Here is a 25,361-nt window from a genome sequence, read left to right as displayed (position 1 = left end):
GGAGGGCACCAGTAAGGACTAATGGCCGGAATGACTGTGGAAGTGGCATAGGGATCCTGCTTCTCGGGCTGCCACGCGGCTGGGGCACTCTCTCATCGGCGCTGCAAGGCCGCCTGGGAAGGGAGGGTTTATGGAAAAGCTGCCAGGCTGCGGGTCCCTCTGGCTCAGTCCCCAGGAGCGTCCAGCCAACACCTCCCATCTTCGGGACCTAATCCCCCTCGTGACCCACAATTCCCTAGCGCCCCCACAACGGGGGCCTGATTCTGAGGTGAGCCCGAGTTCGGGTGGAACCAGAGCCAGTTAGCGTGGGAGTCGCTGCAGATATTACGAAACAGCATTGAGCCGAGCTGCACCTGCGGCCGTTCGCAGTGTCGTGCAGGCATGCCCCAGCCTTTGCGTTTGCACCAGGGGATCTCGGCAAATCTGGCGTCTCTTGTCTTTCTAAGCTCCTGCAGCGGTGAGTCCCCTAGGGGAGCGTTTCCTCCAAGGGCGGGGGTGGGGATCTAAAGGTGACGTGGGGCATTAGGATGGCGGCTGGCTCGGATGCCTGGGTCTATTGGGAGAGGTCTAGGGGGGCAGGACACGGGTGTGGGCGTGTGTGACTCCGGTGCATATGGGCTTCCATCACACTGAAAGGATTAGGGCTCACCAGCTCCAAATCCCTGCGTCTAAGAAACAAACTAATCATCAAGATTTCAACACTCTCCACCCAGCTGCTCCCCCGAGGCCTGGCAACAGCCTCCGCCTGGGGAGGGCGGTGGGCGAAGGGAGTTGGCGGCAGGCGGAGACGCCTGTGGTAATATTCTTCGAGCAGAGAGATGGTGGTGGAGCAGAATTTGGACTTTGGCACCTTTTTCCGCTCCGTCACCCTCGCTGCCCGTGGCAGAGAGCAGGACGGACACGTCCGCTCTGTCTAGCCACCGCTTGGTCTCAATGCAGTGAGGGCCTGAGCTTGCCACGGCCGGTGACCCGTAATGGAGGCGTCTCCCCGTCCCTGCTGGGAATGGCCAGGAGGGACCCGCTGCCTTTGGGAAAGTGCAGCACGTTACCCAGGGCATTAGCGGCCGCTTGGCATTCCTGGGGGATTTGCCAGCCTGGCTCACAGGGCCCGCTTTGTGTGCTGCACTCTCCTGGCTGACACACGGGGCCCGGGGGCCCTGTGCGAGGGCAGCCCCCTGGCACCCAGCAGCAGGATCATGCCACTGAAAACCAGACTTGGCTCCAAGCTGGGAAGGCCAGAGTCCAGACTCCCCCAGGCCTCAGGGTCGGGGGCGGGAGTGGGGGCACAGGATGAGGATTAAATTTGGTGGGGGGGGGGTGCCAGCTCAGACCAAGGCCCCCAGAACCAGGATCATCTCCTTGGCCCCACGGGGTTGTTCCCACTTCCCTAGCAGCACCCTCTGTCTAGGAACATAGGAACTGCCAGCGTGGATCAGACTCATAGGCCCATCCTGTCTCCCGCAGTGCCCCCATGCAAGAAGCCCTGCACTCGGCCGTGGGGAGAAAACTGCCCCAGGGACGGTGGCCTCTTGACCCTGATGGCACAAAGAGGTTTCCGGGCCCCCCACTCGTTCGTGCCGCACTGGCTTGTTCAGGCAGAGCTGGAGTCGTCTGAGCCAGCCAACCAAGTACCCAGCGGGGTGCACGAACCCCCATGCTCCAGGGCGTAAACCCAGCTTGAGCCATCGGGGGTCAGGAAGGTTCAAGCAGCTGGTGCTGGCCAGAGATGGGATCCTGTTCCGATCCAGCCTGGCGATTGTGAAGCTGCAAAGTAACCGAGGGTGTGAAGCGACGGAAGCTCGCCGCTCGCTCCTCCACGGCGCGGGGGGTGGGTGGGTGCTGCTCAGCCCCCCCTTGCGGGTCTGCTTTGGGGGGGTGTTTGGGAGATGGAGCAGTTTGACCCATCAGTCTGGTGCCCCATCTCCCCTATGTCCCGGTGGCTCCGTTCTCCGAGAGCCTGGTGAGCCCATGGCAGCTCTGCTGCTGACCCCAGGGGACTGCGTGGGGCCCCACTGAGGTTTTCCCCTTGTGAGAGGCCCACCCCCTTTATCGTCCCTGTCCTGCCTAGCCCTCAGACCCCACAGTCGCCCTCCAGCCTCGGGAGCGGCGAGGGGCAGCCAGGTAGCATGCAGGCCTGGCCTCTCAGACGCAGACAGCTGGCCCAGAGAGGATTAGCCTCCCTCATGCTTGATCCCCTGCTGGAGGGGAAATTTTGTTTCCTTTGCTCAGGTCTTTTCCAAATCTCCCTATAAATGGTACCCCCCATGCCCCAGTCGTGCCCAGTGGGCGGGGGAGCATGCCACAGCGGCATCACCAGATCCCTATGGGCCAGGTGACCCCCTTTCTCCAGTGCTGGCTTGTGGATAAAGCCCAGGACCTGTCCTATTCCCAGCCCCCTTTCTCTGCCTCAGTTTCCCCTCACACCCTTTGTCCGTTTAGCCTGTGTTTGTGCGGTACCTGCCAGGACGGGGCCCTGCTCGGGGGTTCCTACCCTCCACAGGTGGTGAAAGGGTGAATGTTACACCACCGGGCTGCACCTGGAGGCTGATCAGAGCTGAGGCCCAGCTGGCTCCTGCCAGAGAGACAGGCAGCCTGGAGCAGAAGGGAAAAATTCTGCAGTCCCTGCTCTTGGCGGTAAAGTGGGGAGCCTGGCGGGACGGGGCTGAGGAAGATACAGGACTGAAGCAAGCCGCTGGGGGACCCGGGGGAGCAATGGGGGACAGGCCTGGGGAACGGCCAGAGATAGGAAGCGGTCTGATGGATTGGCCTTTGCCGCTGACGTGAGGGTCCCTGGGCTAGAGATGGGCGTGAAGCCCCCCACGCAAGGGGATACAGATGACTTAAAGCCCAGATGGGAGGGTGTGAGGCCCACGGGGCTGGGCGTTTGGGGCCGAGGGCCGAACGTAAGGGCACTGGATTGGCTGTGGGACTTGCCGTTACCCCTGGAAGGAGTGGAACGAAAACGTGACCCGGCTGAGGCATGAAGGACCCCCTGGACCCGAGACCGTCTGCAGGGGGCGTGAGGGAGGACAGAACTGCTCTGCCATGGCCTGCCGCGCCTTCGGTGAGTCCTTTCCATGGGGTCCCTGCAGCCTGCCACAGTATAAGCAGTGCTCCATGTTTGCTCACGGGGGTTGCAAAACTGGTCAGCCAGTGACGATGCAGCCTCCAACCTGGCTCCCTTCAGCTTTCTGTGCCTCAGTTTCCCCAAGTGGGGAACTACTCTGGAAGTAACCTGTGCTTTTAGATCCTCTCCTGGAAAGTGCAGTGCAAGGTTTAACTGGTGTTAATGGTGGCTTTCTCTTGTGCTCTTTAAACTGATTTGAGGGTTTCAGTAACTCAGCCAGAGGGGAGGCTCCGTTACAGGAGTGGGGGGCGAGGCCCTGTGGCTTGCGATGTGTGGGGTGGATTGGCCATTATTTGGGGGGAGGGTCGGTAGATCAAGACTGGGTGTCTTTCTAAAGGAAACACGTGACTGGATGATCACGATGGGTCCTTCTGGCCTGAGAGTCCCTCCCTCCCCTAGCTTCCACCTCCTGTTAATCACAGAGGGCAGAGAATAGAACCCAGGAGTCCAGGCTCCCAACCCCCTGGCTCTAACCACCAAACCGCACTCCCCTCCCAGAGCGGGGGACAGAACCCAGGAGTTCTGCCTCCCAGCTCCTGGGCTAGACTCCTGTCTGCTCCCCTGCCCCGCACCCGAATGAACTCCGTCTCAGCCAAAGCAGTGCAGGGAACACACCCCACCGCTGGGGCAAAGAGGCCTCTGCCCCGGTACCGAGCGAGAGTCCAGGCTCCTGGCTGGCTTTGGGCTGGGCCTTGCACACTGAGAGCCTGGTCCTGAGTGGGGGGCTCCAGCCGCTCCCCAGATCTGGCTCAGGTGCCAAGACACTTCCCATTTATCTGCAGGAAAACAATTCCTTTAGCTTCCCAACCTCTCCCCCCCCTTGTTCCTGCCTCCCAGCTTCCACCCCGGCTCCCTGTAATCACGATCCTGGCTCTGCCAGCACCGGGGGAGCAGGGCCTGCAATGCTGGCGTGCTGCCTACATGGGGCACCACTTAATTCGACAGCCTCTCCTGGCCATGGGGCAAATTAGGGGGCTGCCCCCTCACCCCCCACCTCTTCCTGCTGGTTCTTTCCGTCTGTCCGCTAGAGGGCGGTAGACACAGCACTACTCCCCCTCATATTTGATGTGGTTGTGGGGTGTCATCGAGTGCCACAAAACTGGCCTTTGCCTTGGAAGGGATCTAGCAGGGGTCACAGCCCAGGGTGTGAAACGCACACCGGTTTTGCACGCCTGTGCACAAGTGTCTGCATTGGTGCAAGCATTGGCAGGACTTGCGTGTCCAGAATCATGGTCACGCAAACACAAGCACCTGCACAACGTTTCACGCATCCACTAGATCACTCAGTCATTTGCACACACATGAAATTGCACATGTAGACACAAGCACATGCAGAATTGTGCCCTCACAGCTGGCCCAACACCAGCAGTCCTTGGTTGTGCCCAGAGCTACGTGTGTCTCAGAAACCAAAATAGTCCTGAGAACGTACTAAGGGTGTTAAAAGCAGGGGAGACAGCTGGCTGCGGCTTTGGGGGGCTTTGTCCCTTTCACACAGGGTACCAGCGTTCTGAAATATCAGCCTTATTGTTGATCCGAGTGGGAATTTTCCCATAAAAGTTTTGTTTTCGGTTTGAAGCGGAAGGGTTCATGAGAAAAAGCCGGTTGCGAGGACTCTCCCGTTCCGATTTTTTTTGGGGGGGAAATAAAACTGCTTTGGAATGATCAAAACAGGCCAGGTTGATGCTTTTGGAACAAAATATCAATTGAAAAAACTTTTCTTTAGGAAACTGGAGTTCTTTTATAGTAAACAGGTTTTTTAAAAAAAATTAAAGGTTGCAATTGAAATGAAATGTCTCAGTTGAATTTTTCCCCCCTGGATTACTGGTTTGTGAAAAATGTTGAGAGGTTTTTGTTTTTCTGTGTGGGACAAAATCCCCCAAATCTTGCAAGACAGGAACAAGCTCTGACGTATCGCAGTGGTCTGGCTTGGTGAGTTTGATGTTGCTCTCTAGCACTGGATAGAGGAGTTACTCCAGATTCCAGCAGCAGACACAGAAAAGCTCAGTGCGTTTGGACACCAGAGCTGGGTTCTCCTCCCAGCACCCCAGGGTCTCAGTGATGCAAGCTGGTTTGTTCTTCCAGGGGGGAGAACGTTGCAAATTTCCAAAGTCACAAGTCAAGGCCTCCCAAAAACCTCAAGATTGGTGTCAAAATTGTGAGACTTTTTGAATGGCGCCTTTTGGTTTGTTCTTTGCGATTCTGGTTCCCTGCTTTCTCTGCAGTCGCAGAGGCGAGACACATTTTTATTTATTTTATTTGTTAACAGATTCCCAGATGGTCCCATGATTCCAGGAACTGGGGCTTGGAGGAAAACAAGCCTCTCTCACCCACCCCAGCTTCCCTAGGGTGGCGCCTCAGGTACGTTCGTGCTCCCGTACTGAGCTCAGGAACACCCTGACTCCCACCACAGCAGTTCAGAGAGCGGGGAAGTGGGTGTGGGGCTGACTGGGGGGGGCTCGGGGCGGCAGGCACAGGGGATGTTACTGTGACCCACAGCCATAGCTTCGCTACCCTACGGCGATTCCGATCTCACTGCCCACCGCCTGTCGCGTGAAAGCTGGGGACGAACAATGGATGGTGCAAACATCTTCCAGAGATGAGGCGAATCCTGAATCTCTGTAGGAAACGTCGCACAGCCTGCCTCTTTGAGACCACCTTTCCACCATCAGCGGTGCCCAAGATCCCAACACCATGCCCCTCCCACGCTCCCCCTACCCCCCAAAAACCCCTACCCCAAGCTGAGTTCTGACCCCTAAAGGCAGAAGAGCCAGAGCCTCCATGCAATCCACTAGGGACTTTGCGATAGCTCTTGATTGTCCACGGAAGGCGCCCAGATCCTACGGTGATGGGCAGCCATAGAAAGGTGGGGAATGATCCAGTGGATCACCGTAGCAACTGAGCCAAGGATGCATGAGCATCTGGAGGGGAAACTGAGGCCCAGAGAGAACTATAGTGACTGGCACAGGGAAATGAGCGGAGATCTCCAGCATCCTACGCCAGTGCTTTGGCCTCTCGTCGACTTCCGCTGGGGCCCAGGGGGAGGTCTCTTGAAGTGGGAAAAATGTGTTGCTCTTAAAATGTCAATTTCATCTGCTGTCGGGGTGGCGGGGGGAGGCCGCCATAAACCCCACCCCCGGCCAGGCTCTAAACACCAACCTTGTCCCGCCTGTCTCCATCCGACGCTTCCAGCCACGACACGACCCAAGCGAGTCCTAACCGTCCCCGGCTGTGCGGCGAGCACAGGGTGGATCCAACACTTGTAGGAACACGTCAGCAGCTCGGTTTGTAAAACAAAACAAAAAAAGCAGGTGGGGAATAAAATGGAGCCCAGGAGTCGGACCGGGATGCTTGCCTAGGAGCAGCTGCCGGGGAAGCGGGTCGGCGGCAGGGTGTTGGCGTGCCATCGCCGCTCACGGTTGGTAGCTCGTCTGACTGAGGCAGATTTGGGGTGTGAGCGCGGGGGCTGACTCCCAGGATCGGGGCAAGACTTTGGGGTGGCGATGAGCCCCGGATGTGATGAGAGTTCATTAATAACGGGGTCTCCCAAATTGTTGTCAAAGCAGCGCCAGAGCCATCTGCACATTCAAATGCAGCTTGGCGATAAGGTGCGGTTGTTTGTTTTTTGAACGTGGAGTGGGCGTAACCGTCGGAAGCCAGGACCGAGGGACCGGGTGGGTGTAGATCAAGACTGGGTGTCTTTCTGAAGGACACACAATGGTCCCGTCTGGATTTAAACCTTCTGAATGGCTGCAAGGTGCCAGGTCTTAGCCAGCCCTGCGCTGGCGAGGAGGGCCGGGCTGGAGGACAGCAGAGTTTTAGCCAAATGGTTTTTCCATGAAAAATGCCGAAAGGTTTGGGGAAAACCAAGTCAATTTTGAAATTTCATTTTGAAAACTCCTCCTCCTCCCCTTCCCAAAACGAAGAGATTGGGTCAGGCCAGACCCCGCGGCGCAGGCCGGTTTGAGGCAGAGATTCGCTGGGTTTGTAGTTTAAAAAATAAAAGGTCAAAATCAGAACAAAACATTTTGGTTCAACCTGAACCGGTTTGGGGTTTTTTCCCCCCACCCTCAGAATTTGGTTTCATGGGACATTTCTGATTGGTGTGTGTTCGTTGCTTGTTTTTCCTTCCGTTTCGGAACAGGAAAAGGTTTGCAATGGCAGAATTTGACACGCAAGAGACTCTGCGTTCTCGCCCGCGGCTCTGATGGCCGAGCTGAGCCCCTTGCCCCGGGAGGCAGGGAACTGGACCGAAACGTCCCAGCCAATCTCTCTGCCGCGGGTTAACATCGGCCGGCTGTGCATGGGCCTGGCGGGGGGAAGGCGCCGTAGCGAGGGATGCAGGTGAAATCGGCGCAGCCCCATGCCCCAGAGTCGCCCAGGGCGTGTGGAGAAGGGGAAGGAACTGACTCCTGGGCCTTTAACCGCCGGCTGGGGGCCATCCTCCCAGTGCCAGGCTTGGGCCCTGGGACCAGGGCTGCTAGTCTCTGTTTGCATCACCCTGGGGGCGGGGCTGGGCCAGGGCTGCATCCCTGACCCTGCCCTGAGCCCCCGGGGCGAAGGAGGGTGATTCCAACCCGCTCAGGAGAGGGTGGCAGGGAAAACCCGCCACCCCCCGCCCCGCCCTGTTGCTGCAGGGGTTGGCAGGCATGCAGCATAGCCAGGAGATGAGTGGAAGCAGCAATAAAATTAATAGTGGGTTTTACCGGAGTCTCGCTGGGAGACAAAGGAACAAACCCCCCTCCCGTCCCATAAAGCGGCAGCCCAGCCCAGCTGTAAAAGCAGCAGTTCCAGGAAGGGAGCTGGCCCAGGTGCCCCACCCTGCGCCCCAGGGGCATAGAATAGAGCTGGTGCATTAGCCACTAGGCAACGCTGTCTGTAACTGGGGGGGTTAATTTAGGGATGAAGGGCTGGCCGGATGGATAAGGAAGGCGCTGAACTGGGGCTCAGGAAATCTACGCCCAAGTCCTGGCTCCCTAAATGAGTCACGTCATCGTGCTGTGCCTCAGTTTCCCCCATTGTGCGTGAGCTGAAAGGCCCCATTCAAACAGGTATTTTGGGGGGGCGCGGGGGGAGTTTTCTCTGCTTAATAACTAAAAAGACTTTAAAAGCCAAGTTCACTGTAGATTTTGAGCTCTGTCCAACGTGGTGGTGTTACCGACCGAGAGCAGGGTCCCCGTCGGGCCGGGCGCCACACGGACAGTGGAAGGAGACCAGGAGGGCGAGGTGCAGAACCCAGCTCCATTGTCCTGGGCCACGGGAGCTCTCAGGGCCTGGTTTTAGGTCAGGCCGGAGAGACGTGTGCTTTAAGATCCAGAGGGCCTATGCTTGATCTCCTCTGCCCACCCCCAAAGAGGGTCAGGGATGCAGGGAGACCCACTCGGCTCCCCTCCCACGGCCAGGAACAACCCAGAAATCCTGATGCCCTGCTGTAACTGCTAGGCCCTGCTCCCTTCCCCGAGTCGTGGAGAGAACCCAGGAGTCCTGGCTCCCAGCCCCCCTGCTCTAGCCACTAGACCCCACTCCCTTCCCAGAGTCGTGGAGAGAACCCAGGAGTCCTGGTTCCCAGCCCCCCTGCGCTAACCACTAGCCCCCACCCCCCTCCCAGAGCTGGGGAGAGAATCCTGGCTCCCAGGGATGCACAAGGAGACGCTAATGCTCAGGTCCTGCGGGAAGCCGCCTGCCTGGTGATAGCCACTGGGCCAGTGGCACAGCTGGCCCCCGGGCCTTTGTCCCCTGCCCCCCTGCCTAATTAGGGAAGCCATCAGCCGGCCCATTGTGTGGGGATGAGGGTCATTGATAAGGAAACTCTGCCCATTGTCTGCTAATGAACCACTCTAATGAAATCAACACCCCCTCCCCAGCCACTGGCTGCTTCCCTGCCTGCCCCCCAGCGCCCGCCCCCCAGGGGTTATCTAACCTCAGCTCCCTTCTGTGTCTGTTGATGATACGGTGCTGCTAGGCCAAGGATCTTTCCTCCTGTGCTTTGCAGAGTGTGTGGGCATCGCCCGCCTGAGATGCAGCCACCTCTGGGGTGTGGCTGTTTCAATGTGTTCTAACCGTGACGTTGCCAGTAAATCTCTTTCCTGTTCCGTGCCTCGGTTTCCCCATCTGTAGGGTACTGACCTCCCTTTGCGAAGCGCTTTGAGATCTAGGGCTAGGGAGGGTCTAGGCTTGGCTGTATGGAGTCCACCCTAGACTCAGCAGACCCCCCACCTCCCAGAGGCTGCGTTGCCCCACGAGCGCATGTTTGCATGAGGCCCAGCGTCATGTGAGGGGCCTGCCCCCACTCCCCGTGCCCTCCCGCCGGTCGTAACCCGGAGATTTACAGACCCCCCAGCCAGGAAAGCTGGAGTATATTATTGTTAAATCGCCTCCTTTGTTCTCTGTCCCTGCTGGCCACATGACGGGCACATGGCCTGGCGGGGCGAAGCTTTTCCAGGATTAGTGCATTCCCGGAGCCGGGGTGCCCCCTGCCCTGCCGGCGGCGACGCCCCACGGGGCTGGGGGGACGAGCCTTCGCTTGGCTTCCCTGCTGCGCCTCGGGCCTGGCATCACGGACAGTCCCTCTCCCGTGGGCATCCGCAGGCGGCAGCCCAGGCCTGCCATGGCGCTGAGCTCCCCACTCGGCCCTCCCAGGCCTGGGGAGCAATCCGGCTTCTGCCCGTTCCTGGCAGGGGGGCCTTGTGTGCCCTGTGAAGGGGGGCGGGGAGGGGAGGTGTTAATTGGCTGCGGGGGAGTGTGGAATTAGCCCCCTGGGTGTTGATTCGAGTTAATTAGCAGGGAGGAGCCGGGTGACAATAGCAGCTTGTTTGGAGAGGCCACCCTGGAGCAGGGAGCCCATTAAGGGGGCGGGGGTGTGTGTGTGTGTGTGTCCCGGGCGTGATTGGAGTTTGCTGATGACTGGCCAGGTGGGGGGAGGCTTTGCTTAGTCCAGTTTCAAAGCTCAGAGCTAGGGGTTGACTTCCAGTTACTGTTTATTAGGTGGTTTATGGTAGTGCCTACATGCCCCAGTCAGGGGCTGGGGCCCCATGGTGCTAGGCACTGTACATTTTTATTGCTATTAGATGCATTACGGAAGTAACTAGGGGCAACAGGCAGGGACCAGGGCCATATTGTGGTAGATGCTGTGCATTATTAGTTGTATTACGGTAGCACCTACAAGCCCCAGTCAGGGACCCCAGGGTGCTAGGTACTGTGCATTATTAGGTGTATTACAGTAGCGCCTACAAGCCCCAGTCAGGGACCCCAGGGTGCTAGGGGCTGTACATTTATTAGGTGTATTATGGTAGTGCTGCAAGCCCCAGTCAGGGACCCTGTGGCGCTAGGTGCTGTGCATTATTAGGTGTATTACGGTAGTGCCTTTGTGCCCCAATCCTGGCCTGGGGCCCCGCAGCGCTTGGCATGTATGATGCTGGTGCTTACACGCTCTAGTCAGGGACCTTGGTGCTAGGTGCTGTGCATTATTAGATGTATTACGGTAGTGCCTACGCACCCCCGTCCTGGGCTGCGGCCCTGCGGCGCTAGGCACTGTACATTATTAGGTGTATTATGGTAGCGCCTACCCGCTCCAGTCCTGGGCTGGGGCCTCTCGGCGCTAGGCGCTGTGCATTATTAGGTGTATTATGGTAGCGCCTACCCGCTCCAGTCCTGGGCTGGGGCCCCTCGGCGCTAGGCGCTGTGCATTATTAGGTGTATTATGGTAGCGCCTACCTGCTCCAGTCCTGGGCTGGGGCCCCTCGGCGCTAGGCGCTGTACATTATCAGGTGTATTTTTGACAGCCCCTTGCGCCGGTGGCACCATGACCCTGACCAGTGCCTGCTCATTTGTCTCGCCGTGCTGAACGAATTCAGCCCACCATGCCGGACAGCTCAAAGAGGCTGCGAGGAAGGGGCTGCAGCGCTAACCTGGTGACTCGGGAGACCTGGTTCTGATCCCCTGCTGTGCACTGACTGCTTGTTGGATCATGGGCGAGTCAGACCATTAAGGGGCACAGGGAGGGGGGTGGGGGGCCCGGGGCGTGATTGGAGTTTGCTGATGACCGGCCAGGTGAGGGGAGGTGCCTCAGTTTCCCCATCTATACAGGGGGGTCACAGCCCTGCCTGTCCCTGAGGATAAATACATGTACGGATTGAGAGGCGCTTGGACACTGCAGTGATACGGTCACGGAGAGCTGCCAGTGCTAAGCCTCCCCATCAAAGGAGCTTTTCTTAAAGCCTCAACACCTGGAGTCATGTGAATCTTAACTTCCAGTTAAAAAAATACATTGCTAGCCTCGTGGTCACAGAGAGACTCTTAAAGGCTCCAGACGCAGGCAGCAATAAAAATAACCCTAAAATGTATTTGTAGAGCGAAATCTCATGATTTGGAGTCAAATCTCATGATCGTTATGCTAAATCTCAGAGGTTTTACACCAATCTTGTGATTTTTTGTGAGGGGCCGAATCTCATAATTTTAGCAGGACCCGACTCCTGCTTCGCTAGTGTTGCTAACCTGGGCATAGCTCCCAGCCTGCTCTGCGTAAGACGAGATATTTCCCAAGGACGCTTAGTAGGGAAAACGCACCGAACACAGGCTAGTTCCAGGCGGTATCTTTAAGACCTGAACCAGGGCCCTGCCCTGTGCCAGGCGGCGCTTTAAACATCCTGCTTCAGTCAGTTTCCCCTGTTTTTCTTTTCAATTTCCTCTAAGCCAGTTGGACAAATTAAATTGTAAGTGTCTAATTGCAGAGGGTCGCCCCGTGCGTTGTGCCTTTGCGGGGAGGGATTGGCAGGGGGATTAAGGACGCTGGCAATCCATTTTCATCAGCGTTTAATACCTTTGGACCTGCTGTTTTAGGGACTGGCTTGCCAGTCACCACTGCCACTCTGCGCAGTAATTGCAATTTCTGTTTGGGGTCAAAACTACCGTAATGTCAGGCTGAAGTGTCCCCCACCCCCACCCCGGATTTATTCTGCACCGGAGCCGCGTTTCTTTGCTATAGGGGCTGTGGTCTCCGGGGGTACCTTGAGGGGGGAGAAAAGAGGCAGATCTCTAGGGCTAACTCCACTGCCAGGGGCAAAGGTGAGATATTGGGACTAGGGTGACCAGATGTCCCAATTTTATAGGCACAGTCCTGATTTTTGGGTCTTTTTCTTATATAGGTTCCTATTACCCCCCCACCCCGTCCCGATTTTTCACACTTCCTGTCTGGTCACCCGAATGGGGACAAATCTCGTAGCTGGGGGTAGAATTTAAGAAGCCCAGTGGGATTATTGGAACCACGCTGGGGTGGGGCCTGGCCGCTGCGGGTCACCAAGCCTCTGCTCCTGCCAGAAGTTTCCACCAGGTCTTTGATGGCCGCAAGCGGCCCCAGTCTGGCCTCCTCTGCAGAGGGCAGCTCCTGGCACCGCGGCGTGGGCAGCAGGGACCCTGCACGGACAGCCCTCCTAGCCGTTCCCTCTGACCCGCCCCCTGCAGCCCAGCGCCCCCAGGGCCACGCTGGGGCATTGGGGCCAGTGCTGACTGCGGGCGGAGAGCGCCCCCTGCGGAGACCCCGTCCCGCCCCTAGCACTGTACGCAGGTAGCACCGATTCTCAGGTGAATTCCTCTCCTCTGACGGCCCCTTTGCCGCTTCCAGATGGGACTCGGGGCGACGCCTGATCTGGGCCGGAGGCGTCCGCAAAGCCATTTCCAAGGGGCCTCTTCCCATCCAACGGAGCAGCTCAGCCCGGCTGCGTCCACCCGGCATGCGGCGTATATAACCCAACCGCTGCTCGGCCCTGTGGTACGGCACGTAATCTCCTCCCTGCTTCTATTCCAAGACTGGGGATTTTCAATTAAGAATACTTACGGCCTTCCTCTCCTCTCGCTGCTATTTCCCTAATGAGCAGTGGCTGGTAACAAATTAATAGCCCTGACAGTGTGACCCTAATCCTCCTGTGTATTATAATTAAGCAAGGGAAGGCCTTGCTTCGTTCCAGCCGCTGTGTGTAATTAATCAACACGTGGCCGGGGCAAGGCTGGGGATTAACGAAACCCTTTAGTTTAACTTTTCTCTCTCTGGACTCATTAACGCAGCCCCCCCATCCCCGACCCGGGGGGAATTATTAAATACAGCCCCGGGCCCAGCCCCGCTTCCCCGGCCCGGCTGCCTTTCTGCGAGGTGCAAATCCCATTGCTTTGTTTTGTCTTGGCCGGGAATTAATGGTAATTAAAAGTGCATTGTTGTCCCGGCTTCCCGGATTGATGACAATGGAATATTCCTTTCCCCAGGCCTCATTTTAAGTGCATTAGCTAAAGGGGATAGGCAAGCCAGAGTCCAATTAAACAACGGGCCTGGAGCTGGCAGGGAGCGAGGAGTTAAAGAGGAGGTGGGTGGTGAGGGCAGGACTCCTGGGTTCTGGCTCCAGGAGGGGAGTGGGGTCTAGTGGTGAGAGCAGGGGGCTGGGAGCCAGGACTCCTGGGTTCTATCGCCAGCCCAGGGAGGGGAGTGGGGTCTAGCAGTTAGAGCTGGGAGCCAGGACTCCTGGGTTCTATCCCAGCTCTGGGAGGAGAGTGGGGTCTAGCAATTAGAGCTGGGAGCCAGGACTCCTGGGTTCTATCCCAGCTCTGGGAGGAGAGTGGGGTCTAGCAGTTAGAGCTGGGAGCCAGGACTCCTGGGTTCTATCCCAGCTCTGGGAGGGGAGTGGGGTCTAGCGGTTAGAGCAGGGGGCTGGGAGCCAGGACTCCTGGGTTCTATCCCAGCTCTGGGAGGAGAGTGGGGTCTAGCAGTTAGAGCTGGGAGCCAGGACTCTTGGGTTCTTGCTGCGGTCAGGGACCAGGCTTCACTGCTTGTGGAAAGGCTTCGGTGGGGTGGTATTTAGGTTGTGGGGGGCATCATCCCCTCTCTGCCCCCACACCCCAGATCTGAGCCTTCTAATTACTGACTGCAAACAGAGTATTGGGTGGGGCCATGAACCCCCACAACCAAATGCCCCCAAATTGTCACCCCACCCCCTGCCCAGGGAACCGAAGCTCCCTGCTGAATCTCAAGCGAGAATCCAGCCTGAGTGTTGGCTCGGACAGAGCTCCCGCTTGCCTGGGGGTCCTGGGGTGCGACCTAGCCTGTGCTGGGTGGGCCCTCCTTCCCGGGCAAGAAAACAACCCAATGGGGGAGCTGGTTGGCGGGGCGACCCCAGGCCCTGCCAGCCCCGAGGCACATCCAGGCGGCTGATCCTTGCAGGGCATCATCCCTAGAGCTGGACACACCCCAGCCCCATTGACTGCAACAGAGCATAGCATGTGAGTCTGTTCTGTCCTGAATCGGGGCCCTCCCAAGTAGGATCCTGGCTGGGGGGACAAACGCTCAAGGTCCCCCTGCCGCCTCGGGACAGGGACAGCGTCCGAAGCCAGGTACTGGCCCCAGGCATAGTCTGTAGGGTGCAACTATTACTGGAATTACAGTAGCACCTAAGGGGTCCCAGGCAAGACCGGGGTCCCCATTGTGCTGCACAACTGCACAAAGGGTGGGAGGGGAAACTGAGGCTCGGAGCGTTGCAGTGAGATGCCACAGCAGGTCCGTGGCCGAGAACCCCAGAGTTCTGAGTCCCAGAGCAGTGGGGGTGGGAGCCAGGACTCCTGGGTTCTGTCCCAGCTCTGGGAGGGGAGTGGGGTCTAGTGGTTAGAGCAGGGGGGCTGAGAGCCAGGACTCCTGGGTTCTATCCCCAGCTCTGGGAGGGGAGTGGGGTCTAGTGGTTAGAGCAGGGGGGGGCTGGGAGCCAGGACTCCTGGGTTCTATCCCAGCTCTGGGAGGGGAGTGGGGTCTAGTGGTTAGAGCGGGGGCGGGCTGGGAGCCAGGACTACTGGGTTCTATCCCAGCTCTGGGAGGGAAGTGGGGTCTAGTGGTTAGAGCAGGGGGGGCTGGGAGCCAGGACTCCTGGGTTCTGTCCCAGCTCTGGGAGGGGAGTGAGAGCAGGATGCAGGCCAGAGCTGGCTCTAAATGATCCCACAGGGTTGGGGGGCAGCTGAGACTCACGCCCGGGAGGTTCTTGGGGTGGCTGGCTCTGCCACCCAAGCAGGTGCCCCTCTCCCCGCCCGTGCCCCCCGCTGGGCCTGTGGCGAGACCCCCCTTTCATCCCAGGGGATCACGTTTAATTGCATCTGGCATTTCAGCAGCGGATTAGTGACTCGCTGCCAGCCGGGTGGACTGTCTTCTCCAAAGTCACCTCGCTCGAGTCCACCTCCGACCCCCTTCCCTGCCACCCTCCCAGGATTAAGGGGTGAGATATAGACAAAGACAGCTGACATCACGGCCTCCCTTACTTAAATCTTCCACATGTAGGTGGCCTCTCCCTCTTCTATTCCTTTTCCCCCCTCTCTCGCTCTCTCTCTCTTCCTCCCCCTCCTCAAAGCCTTCGCCTCCTGGAGCTCGGCACACCCAGGTGAGTTGCTGGGAAGAGAGCTCAGCTAGTCTTTCTATTGTGTGCGACCGGGAGGTATGATTATTTGCCACTGATCCAGATTTAGGGGGAGCCGGGGGGGGGGGTGTTAGCGCTCTTGATAAAATTATATCTAATGATTTAAAGTCTTTACATTCGTAATGCCACTCGGCTGGCTTTTGCGTGCTTAATTCAAGAGCCGGTGGCCTGGGGAAGGCCCACACTGGTCAGTTCGTCCTCTGAATGTTTTCAGGTGGTTCTGTTTTTGGAGGGCGGAGATGCTGGGAATGTGTTGGGAGATGCTGGTGGCGACGCTGGGTGTGAAACGAACGCAGCGCGGGGGATCGGTCCGGGTTGGGTCAATTATTGGGATTGAGTTTTAAATGGGACGCCAAGAACTATTGCGTGACGTTATTTGTGCCGCCTCTGGAGCTGGTTTTGTGCCACTGGGCGATGGAAAAGGGGCATCTGCCTTATCATTTCAGAGAGGGACTCGACTGGTCATTAGGAAACCAACCCGAATAACACAACGATTGGCGTTAAAATCCCGCTGGGCTTGGAGCGGGACGCGTGTGCTGGGACGCGTGTGTCTTTCAAAGTTCTTTTTGCGAGATCAGGTGACAAGGAATTCTAGGACTCTGTGCTGCCGGGAGAAAGTCAGTATTTGTGTCTCCCTCTGGGTGCCGTTCTGAATAGCGAGCAATTGCCATCATTCGAACTGATTGGCTTAAAAAAAACCAACCCGACAGTAATGTGGAGCATTTAGACTGGAACCGGTTAGCCTGTGTAGACAAAGCCGCAGTTCCTGCCCCGGCGTCCTGACTCGTTGTGGGGCAGAAGCGTCCGTGTGTCGAAGGAGGGAAAGCAGCAGGTGTCTCCGCGTGGAGTATTGCTATTAACGAGAGACCTGCAATGTACATGGCCACCAGTGGCTTCTCTTGCGGCCACGGGGCGCAAAGCAGCAGCCTCTCTCCTTCCTGTTGCTCCTGGATGTGCTGCCCGGGTGTTGGCTGCTGGGGCCGCCGGCAGGAGTCGCCCTGCGCCCCCCCCATCCCCGGAGACATGTGGGGCATAATGCTGGGGGAGCAGGTGGCAGGTGGCCGATAGGTTCCTGACCTACCTTCCTGAGAGTGGTGGGGCTCAGGCTTCGGGCCTGGCCTGGGGCTCAGGCAGTGGGGCTCCCCCCACATCGCCCCTGGCCCCCCCTGTGTCCCCACCCGCCCATCACCACTGATCTAGAGTATATTTTACTTTGAAACTACCAAGCCAGTATTCTGTGAAACTTCACTTTAGAACCAATCAGTTGGGTGATAATGGATTTAACCTTTAGATTTAAAAGTGCAGATGCACTGGAATTTCTCGCAGATGGAATTCTCTTTCTCTTCCCTTCTGGTCTATATCTCGTGTGCTGGGGCAGGTGGGGGATGTTTGCAAGGACACAAGGCCTTGGGCAGGCGTTTGCAGTCATCTGCAGAGTGCGACCCGGGTCAGTGACTGGACAAGGGACAGGATGAGTGAGTCTCTGCCAAGGTCTTAAGACATCCACCACGATGGGTTTCTGGTCCTTTTAATCCAAAAGTTCTCAACCATCAAATGGAAAAACAAACAGGTGGTTCCATGGAAGCCGCTTGGCTCATAGTCTGGCTCCCCCGAGACAGTTGTGTTGTAAAGGTGCAAAGTCGATTCCCAATTTCCTCTTGATTTTACGGTGCAATTATTTTTTTCTATTAACATTTTATTAAACACTTTAAAATCTGCCTCGAAAAAACCAGCGTAACCAACCAAATGTCTCCGAATCCGTCCACTTCTCGTGCTAGCGTCACCACTTCCTACCTGACTTTAAACGTTTCATGCTGTATAATCCGAAGGGGTTAAAATGGAAATCAGTGGTTTGTATCACACAATTTACAAACACAGACGTTGCACTTATAAAAATCCCCCTGGGTAAAGGCCAGTGATTACAAGAAGCTAAAGACTAGAAGCAAAGTTAAAGACAAAGGAAGTCGGAAACTTTTGGAAATGGTGTGAAACTAGACGGAGTGCTGTCATCTCGTTGTTACCTTGCGCCTTGTCCCTCTGTCTCCACCTGTTGCAGCGGCGCTCAAACTTTTGTCCTGGTGACCCTTTCACACAGCAGGCCTCTGAGCGCGACCACTTCTTTATGTATTCAACACCATTCTAAATGCTGGAGCAAAGCAGGGTTTGGGGTGGAGGCTGACAGCTCGTGACCCCCCCATGTAATAACCTCGTGACCCCCCCGAGGGGTCCCAACCCCCCGTTTGAGACCCCCGATCTATTGTCTCTCCTCTTACCCTTTATTGTAAGTTTCTCGGGCAGGGCCTGTCTCTTTCAACCTGCGCCTGATGCTACAAGCCCCTTGGTTGTTAGTAAAACTCCAGACACAACAACTAAACTTCTGAAGGATCCGCACGCCATCCTCTAACGCTCTTTGGCCTTTGCATTTTCTTAGCTGCAAAGTGAAACCTTAACCTGCCGCAAGCCCCCTCGGTTTGCAGATAAAATAAGGGGAAGAAAGTGGGGAAAGCCACGTAGTCTCTCTCTCGGGTAGCGAACTGTATGGAAAGGAATCCAACTTTCTCCCCTGAATTTTATTTTTGCCTCTAAGCTTCTTAGGAGAGTAATTTCAGCCGAGCCATCCGAGTGCTCTTGAATGAAATTTTTGGAGCTTGTCTCTAGTCTCATCCGCTTGCTCAAAAGATTGTTAATCTCCTACAATCTCTCATTTTGCTGCCTTTGCAGAGTGTCTTCATTTGTAGGTTAAAAGAAACAAAAACAACTAACACTAATAGTTTAGACACAGCATGGCGTTTTGTATGAGCTTGAATGACTGACTTTGACTGATGTGGAAATCAGAAGTTGGTATTCACATGCTGCAAATGCAAAAAACTGTCTAGTCTATGTGCCACAGGATTCTTTTTGTTTTTTTACAGATCAGACTAAAACGGCTACCCCTCTGATACTTGGTTATATGTGTAGACAAAGAAAAGGGATTGGACAAAGGGAAACGGAGGCGGGGGGGGGGAAGGATCCTATCTTCTTTGAGGACGCCCAGCTCTGCAGAAAAGAGCTGGTCTCTTCTGCTTGTAGCAATTTGGACCTGCATGATTAGAGACACAATTCAAATATGAATATTGGTTCCTCTTTAGAGGCATGCAGTGACTTGGTTAAAAGTTGGGCCTATAGATTGCAAGGAGACAGAGCCGTAAGAAGGAATTTTTGCGCCCGAGGCAAGGGCCGGCTCCAGGCTTTTCAGTAGCAATTCGGCGGTGGGTCCCTGAGTCCTTGTCGGAGGGAAGGACCCGCCACCGAATTGCCGCCGAAGAATGAATGAAGCGGCGGCAGCAATTCGGCGGCAGGTCCTTCCCGCTGAAGGGACTCGGGGACCCGCCACCGAATTGCCGCCAAAGAAGCGGCGATGGTAGAGCTGCCGCCGAAGCGCCGCCGATCGCGGTAGAGCTGCGCCCCTCCGCTCTGCACGCCCGAGGCACGTGCCTGACTCGCCTTGCCCTTGTTACAGCTCTGCGAAGAGATCTTCCTTCCCTGAAGCAATACACACTTTAAAACCAGAACTTTTATATTTTTAATTCTCTAGATTTTTCTTTTAATTAACGCAGCTTTAAATATTAGGGGGAAGGACGCAGAAGTGAAATAATACGTCAAAGGTTGATTGCTACCTAAGCACATTTTATGCAAACTGCGTTAGCCTGAATGTAACAAACGTGAATGTTCTTTCTGCTGCTATGTTATTTTCCTCTCTTAAATGTTTTTTAATCTAAGTAACCTCAAATATTAGGTTGCTGGTCTTAACAAGAAACACAAGATTGCTTTGTATCTTTCTTTGAAACGTGAGGCTTCTCTTTCATGCCTAGATTTGTGATCTTTTAAAAGCAATAGATTTGGGTTATCATTTTTTGAAATATTAGGCCCTAATCCACAAAGATTTCTGCGTATGATTAAGTAACAAGGAGCGTTCCTACTAGATTTGACATTTTCCAAACGAAATATTAGCCCGCTGCTACAGTACAATGTCTTCTCTTTTTTTTTTTTTAAATTCCACCTGTTGAAATTGGAAAATGAATTAGATGAATTAAAATCCAGCACAGCTGTGATGTATAGTTTCCGACTGCTGTTTTTGATCACAAGCTACCCCAACATACACCCACTCCGATCAAAGTCAATTTCAAACCAAAGCGAAACTTTAAAAGACAACTCCCCATTCCAGACATGGACCTTCTCCTCTGCCATGTTCTCCCTCCCGAGCCATCTGAGAAAAACAATTCCCCCTGGATATTAATCTGCAAGAGTCTGTTGTTATAATTCCTATCATGTGAGATTCTTAAGGCAACAGCTGAGAATGGACCTAGCTCACACACAAAATTGTTTTGAGCAAACACTCCCCCCCCCCCGCCCCCACTCCTGGGGCTTAGAGGAGAAAATCCCAAATCTTCAGATCTGAAAGCACAGAGAGAGAGGGAGAGGAAAAGTCTGCTGAATCCACTGCACCGCTCTAAATCTGCTCTTCGATTCAGGTTAAGCTTCTCTTTTTATTGCAGATTATACAGCTCGACTCCTCTAGCGCTTCTCAGTTATCCTTTTAACACATTTTGCTCTTTCTCGCTGCGTTTTGGGGGGTTGGCATGGCGTGGGTTTGCTAAAGATTTGCTCATCCTCTTCTGGTGATCCAGCAGCAAACCGGTCTCTGTTATGTTTTCTTCCAGCGCTTCCCGGCACTGTTCAGTCTGGACTCTTTGGAAAGACATTTGCTTGGGCAAAAAGGTAAGAAGACATTTGGTAAAGGAGGGTAGGGTGTTTTTTTTTCTCCCTCCAAAGCAGAATTTGCACACCTCGCTTGCCAGCTCCAGAGCTGACTTTGCTGCTATGCCATTCGAGCCCTCTGCTCACTAACCTGGCTGGGGCAAGAAGTAAATCCCCAAAGAAACCCCAAAACTTTCTTTTGGCATTACCAAGGTAAGGACAGTTCAAAAAGAAAACTCCACGACTACCGCAAACGTGCAAATCTTCCTTATTTCTTCCAGCCAACAGGGTAGATCTAAAGCAAGGCATTCTTCTTTGGTTTATTCTTATTTCTTAACTTCCTTTTCTAAATTCTCAGCAGGAAATCAATGTAGAACAGCATTTCCCTTATATTTTGTTTGTATGTTGGAATCTTAAGTCAAGTGTTACAAAATATATTTACAGAGACAGATTTAAAAAAAACAACCCACCTATATATTTAACAGCCACGCAGCATGCTCTGGGATTGGAGTCGTTTTAAACAGAGACCATTTTAAAACTGCACTACTCGTGCTTTTGCAAAAAAATGTTAACTAACTGGAAATTAATTTTTGCTTTTTCCTGTTGCAAAGATTGTAACCTGGCTGGGGTCAAGATGGCTTAAACTGGCACCAAATTAGAACAAATTGAAAATGAAATTGTGATTTAAAAAAAAAAACTGATTTTTTCCCTGCAGATTCAAATATCTGATTAACGGAAATGGAGTCAGATTTTTTAATAGGATCTTAAACAAAGTCATTCCTATAATTATAATAATAAAGTTGGTATGAAGGAACCAAGGTTTTGTACTGAGTGACAAGAGACCAAAGAGTTTTTTGTAGGGTGATTTGTCATATTCGCACAGCCTGGGCTTAAACCCACAATTCGACCCACTGTGAACAGATCACACTGAACTGGGAGAAAATTTGGCCAGTCCTAACCACAGCCAAGTGGAGGGTCCATTTGTATATTGCACTCAGCCTAAGAAGTTGACAACAATAGAAGTTTTGTTACAAAATAGCTCACTGACAAATTTCACCAAAAAGTATTAAGGTTGGATACAGCTCTAGAAAGCGCTTATATTCCATTTCACCATGTGAATGCCAGTGCAAAATGATTCAGTGTAAAGCCTGTATCTAGAGAGGATGGGGGAAAAGATTTTTCTTTTGTTTTGCTCTGATCGCCACTGTAAAAGAACTACGTTCAAATGTGGTAACCTCCCTTCAGAAACGAATCCAACCAGGATAATCAGTTGCAGCCGACGAAGTGGGTATTCACCCACGAAAGCTCATGCTCCAAAACGTCTGTTAGTCTATAAGGTGCCACAGGATTCTTTGCTGCTTTTACAGGATAATCTTGTCGGTTTCATTCCAACTCAAAAGAATAATAATTAATGTTTTAAGTCATCACCATTAGCCTTAACTTAATCGTTAAGTTACCTTCAATACATAAAACGCAAATGAAAAATGATGCATAAAAAGCTTTTCAAAACTAGATCTTTATTATTCTGTTTTAAGGTCTAAATTTAAACTCTCAGGGAGATGAGATTTATCTAAATTACTATTAATTAACTAAGAGAAGGGGAAAGAATTATCAGAACATTGGTTGTACTACAATTCCATTGCTATGAATTGTAACAATATTCTACAGTTCAGCTCAGTTATTTCGTTTGCTTCCTGACAAAGGATGAATGCATCTTGCTTTGTTCATTGAAATAATAATTATCGAATTCCAGAGAGTATATTTCAATAAGCATATTTAACAGAAACAAAACTGATGATTTATATATAAATATATATACATTGCGATCTAGCTCTAGAGAGAAAAATACATTCATACAGTTCGGGATGAAGTTGTGGCATTCTACAATTCATTTTCCACTACATGCGTCCGATGAAGTGAGCTGTAGCCCACGAAAACTTATGCTACAATAAATTTGTTAGTCTCTAAGGTGCCACACGTACTCCTGTTCTTTTTGCGGATACAGACTAACACGGCTGCTACTCTAAAACCTACAATTCTTCAGCGATTCATGGCTTGTTTTGGGCCAGAAAGAAGCTAAATGCTACCAAAACATTTCAGACACAACACTGCTCAAAGGTCTTTTAGTCAGTTGTTCCTTTGGGTAAAATAACCTATTATCCCCTCAAAGAGGAAAACTTGATTTCGCAAATCTCGTTATGAACTAGGAAGAAAAGCAAAGATCTGAATGTAATTCATACAGGTTTTGCAAAATCATCAAAACCTCTTTCAAATACTTTGAGCTATTGAAAGTGTTTTTTCAACACTCAAACCCATGTTTTCTGTTTCCCTGCCTGGCCGTTCTGCAAAATCCATTCTTTTAAATCGATCTCAGTGCTTTCCCAGATTCTCTCTCTCTAGTGGTTTTAGTTAAAGTGGATTTTGTTGACTTGTCAGCGAAATCACCAGAATTATTTGTATAAAAGATTTGGAAGAAAAAACGGGCATTTAAACTGGTTCTGTTTGGGCAGGGGGGAGAATTTATTAACAGAATCACCTTAGATCGCTGTCATTTCAGATTTGAGAGCTCCCGATGAAAAGTGCTAGACAAGAGCTAGGTAATAATAATAATTCGTAACTCGGGGTCACATTTTCAATAGCACCCAAGTGACTTTGACTTCGGCGGCCCTTGTGAAAAACTGGACTGTAAATTCCTCTATCACTTAGACGCTTTTGCAAATTTTAGCCTACGTTTGTCAGCCAAAAAGAGAAAAAAAAAAGTGTTTTTTGAAAATACATTCCAGTGCATGTTAAGAAAATAACGGCCATAGATCAAAGTCCATCTAGCCCAGTGTCCTGTCTTCCGACAGTGGCCAATGCCAGGTGCCCCAGACAGGGGCGGCTCTAGAAATTCCGCCGCCCCAAGTAGGGTGGTGCGCTGCGCCGCTCGCGCCGCCCTTCCCCGGTCCCGCGGCCGGGGCAGAAGTGCCTGCAGACGGTCCCGCGGCTCCGGTGGAGCATCCACAGGCATGCCTCCGGGAGCTCCGTCCGAGCCGCGGGACCAGCGCACCCGCCGCAGTCATGCCTGCGGGAGCTCAAGCGGAGCCGTGGGAAGAGGGGACCCTCCGCAGTCATGCCTGCGGCAGGTCCGCTCGTCCCGGGGCTCCGGTGGACCTCCCTCAGGCATGACTGCGGCAGGTCCGCCGGAGCCAAATGCCGCCCTGCCAGGACAATGCCGCCCCACGCGCCTGCTTGGCGCGCTGGGGTCTGGAGCCGGCCCTGGCCCCAGAGGGAATGAACAGTGATCCCAAGAGTTTTCCCCTCAATACATCAATTGGTTCTAAAAGGCTCGTTCTGGATTTCTCTCCTCTAATGGGCTCTGGTTTTGATTTATTTGTGGTGGGGTTTGGGTTTTTTTGGTTGGTTTTGGTTTTTTGCTCAGACTAGTTTTTCCTCTGATCAAATCTGGAAATGCAAAAATTCCTCACAGCCCTGTTTACAGCCTTCACTCCAGAGTCAACATGCAGCGTTAGGAGCTGCAGGCTGCTTAGTAAGGTGCAAATGAGTTGCTAAGTGTCAGTCTATCAGTCCCTTCCCCCCCACCCCCTCCTTGTTTACAAACCCTCAGAAACTTGCCATGCAAGGCAGCTGATGACAGAGGATGGCAAATTGCAATCAAGGGGCTGTTTTAGGAGGAAGTTTGGTTTAACCTTCATTATTTTGGGGGATTACCCACTGTTTATTTTCATGGAGAGAATAAGGAATTAGCTGGACCCCTCTGTCCTCACCCCAAATCAGCACAGGCCAGAAATCCTGGCTCAAGGCACAAATAGCAGCCCCCAGATGAATAAAGACCCATCTTCGTGGCATTTCGGGATTTATTCTGATGAATAGGTTTTAAGGCCAGAAGGAACCATAAGATCTTGTGACCTATGCTTCCCCCATCCGAGAAATTCAAGCAGCAATTCCTGCACCAGACTCCATAACTGGCGGGCGTCTTTTACAAAGACACCCCAGCTCGATTCTAAGGTTGGGTAGAAAATCCCCCCAGTCCCTCGGGAGGGTGTCCCATCGTGGCCAATCTGCAGTCGCGGGGCCCCGGGAACGAGGTGGTTTCTCCGAGTTCGGCTTGCCGGTTCTGTTTCTAGCTCGCAGGGCTGCGGAGAACCTGTAATGGCTCCAACCCCAGAAATTGAAATAAAAAGGCCCCCACATTCTGCGAGGCTTTGAAGATCTCGTGATTTCTTAAGCCAATCTTGTGATTTGTTTGGGGTTTTTTGGAGCCTGACGCCTGATATTTTTAATGCTTGGGCTTGGCAATGGTAGGTTAACTGCTCTTGCTGTTAAAAAGGTGTCTCTTGTTTCCAGACAACTTTCAGCCATCGTATCTTTCTTTCAGTTTTATTGTGATAGCCCCTGGGGCCCCAGTCATGGGCCAGGCCCCCACTGTGCCAGGCACTGTACATTTTTGTTTCCATTCGGTATATTACAGTAGCACCGTGATCCAGGCTCCATTGTGCCAGGTGCTGTACATTTTTTGTTTCTATTAGGTGTATTACGGTAACACATAGGCACCCCAGGCATGGGCCAGGCCCCTACTGTGCCAGGTGCTGTATGTTTTTATTGCTTTAGGTGTATTATGGTAGCACCATGGTCCAAGCTTCATTGTGCCAGGTTCTGTACGAATGAAGCCCAGGGTCTCGTTTTGTCTCTGTCTCCTAGATGAAAGAGTCCTCTGCTCTCAGAAATCTCCCCCTGTGGGTCTTTTCAAGTCCAGCTGAGCTCTGGACCCTGGCTGATCCGAATCCACAACATTTAGGAAGCCGGGGGTGCGGGGGGAGGGAGATTCCGTTAAATGGCTCTTCTCCTATGGAAACTTCCCAGCAGCCAAACCCAAGGGAAACCTCCCCCATGGTGAAGGCAGCCTCGCCAGGGCTCATTCTGTTTTATTTCATTCGGTTTGTCTCGTTGGAACCCGTTTCTCGGGGCTCAGACCTGGCCAAGGAAAGGCATCGAATCCGTTCGTGATTTATGAGCGTTTTCTGGGCCGTGCTCGTCACCAGCCCTGTTATTAACCAGAACAA

General features: G+C 53.5%; 1 protein-coding gene across 2 annotated transcripts in view; it reads left to right on the top strand.

Moving 5' to 3' along the window:
* The first annotated feature begins 5,396 nt into the window (after nt 1–5,396).
* Nucleotides 5,397–25,361, top strand: part of CRX (cone-rod homeobox) — a 34,234-nt gene continuing 14,269 nt past the window's right edge. The window contains exons 1-2 of one of the 2 annotated variants that reach the window (XM_039509872.1): nt 5,397–5,485; nt 20,262–20,319. The gene's annotated coding sequence lies outside the window, so the exon portion shown is untranslated. Of the gene's footprint in view, nt 5,486–20,015; nt 20,073–20,261; nt 20,320–25,361 lie in introns of those variants that run through there. The other variant, XM_039509873.1, reaches the window with a different exon arrangement.

Source organism: Mauremys reevesii, linkage group 22 (assembly GCF_016161935.1).
Source record: "Mauremys reevesii isolate NIE-2019 linkage group 22, ASM1616193v1, whole genome shotgun sequence".
Taxonomy (NCBI): Eukaryota; Metazoa; Chordata; order Testudines; family Geoemydidae; genus Mauremys; species Mauremys reevesii.
This window is presented reverse-complemented; position numbering and strand designations above follow the sequence as displayed.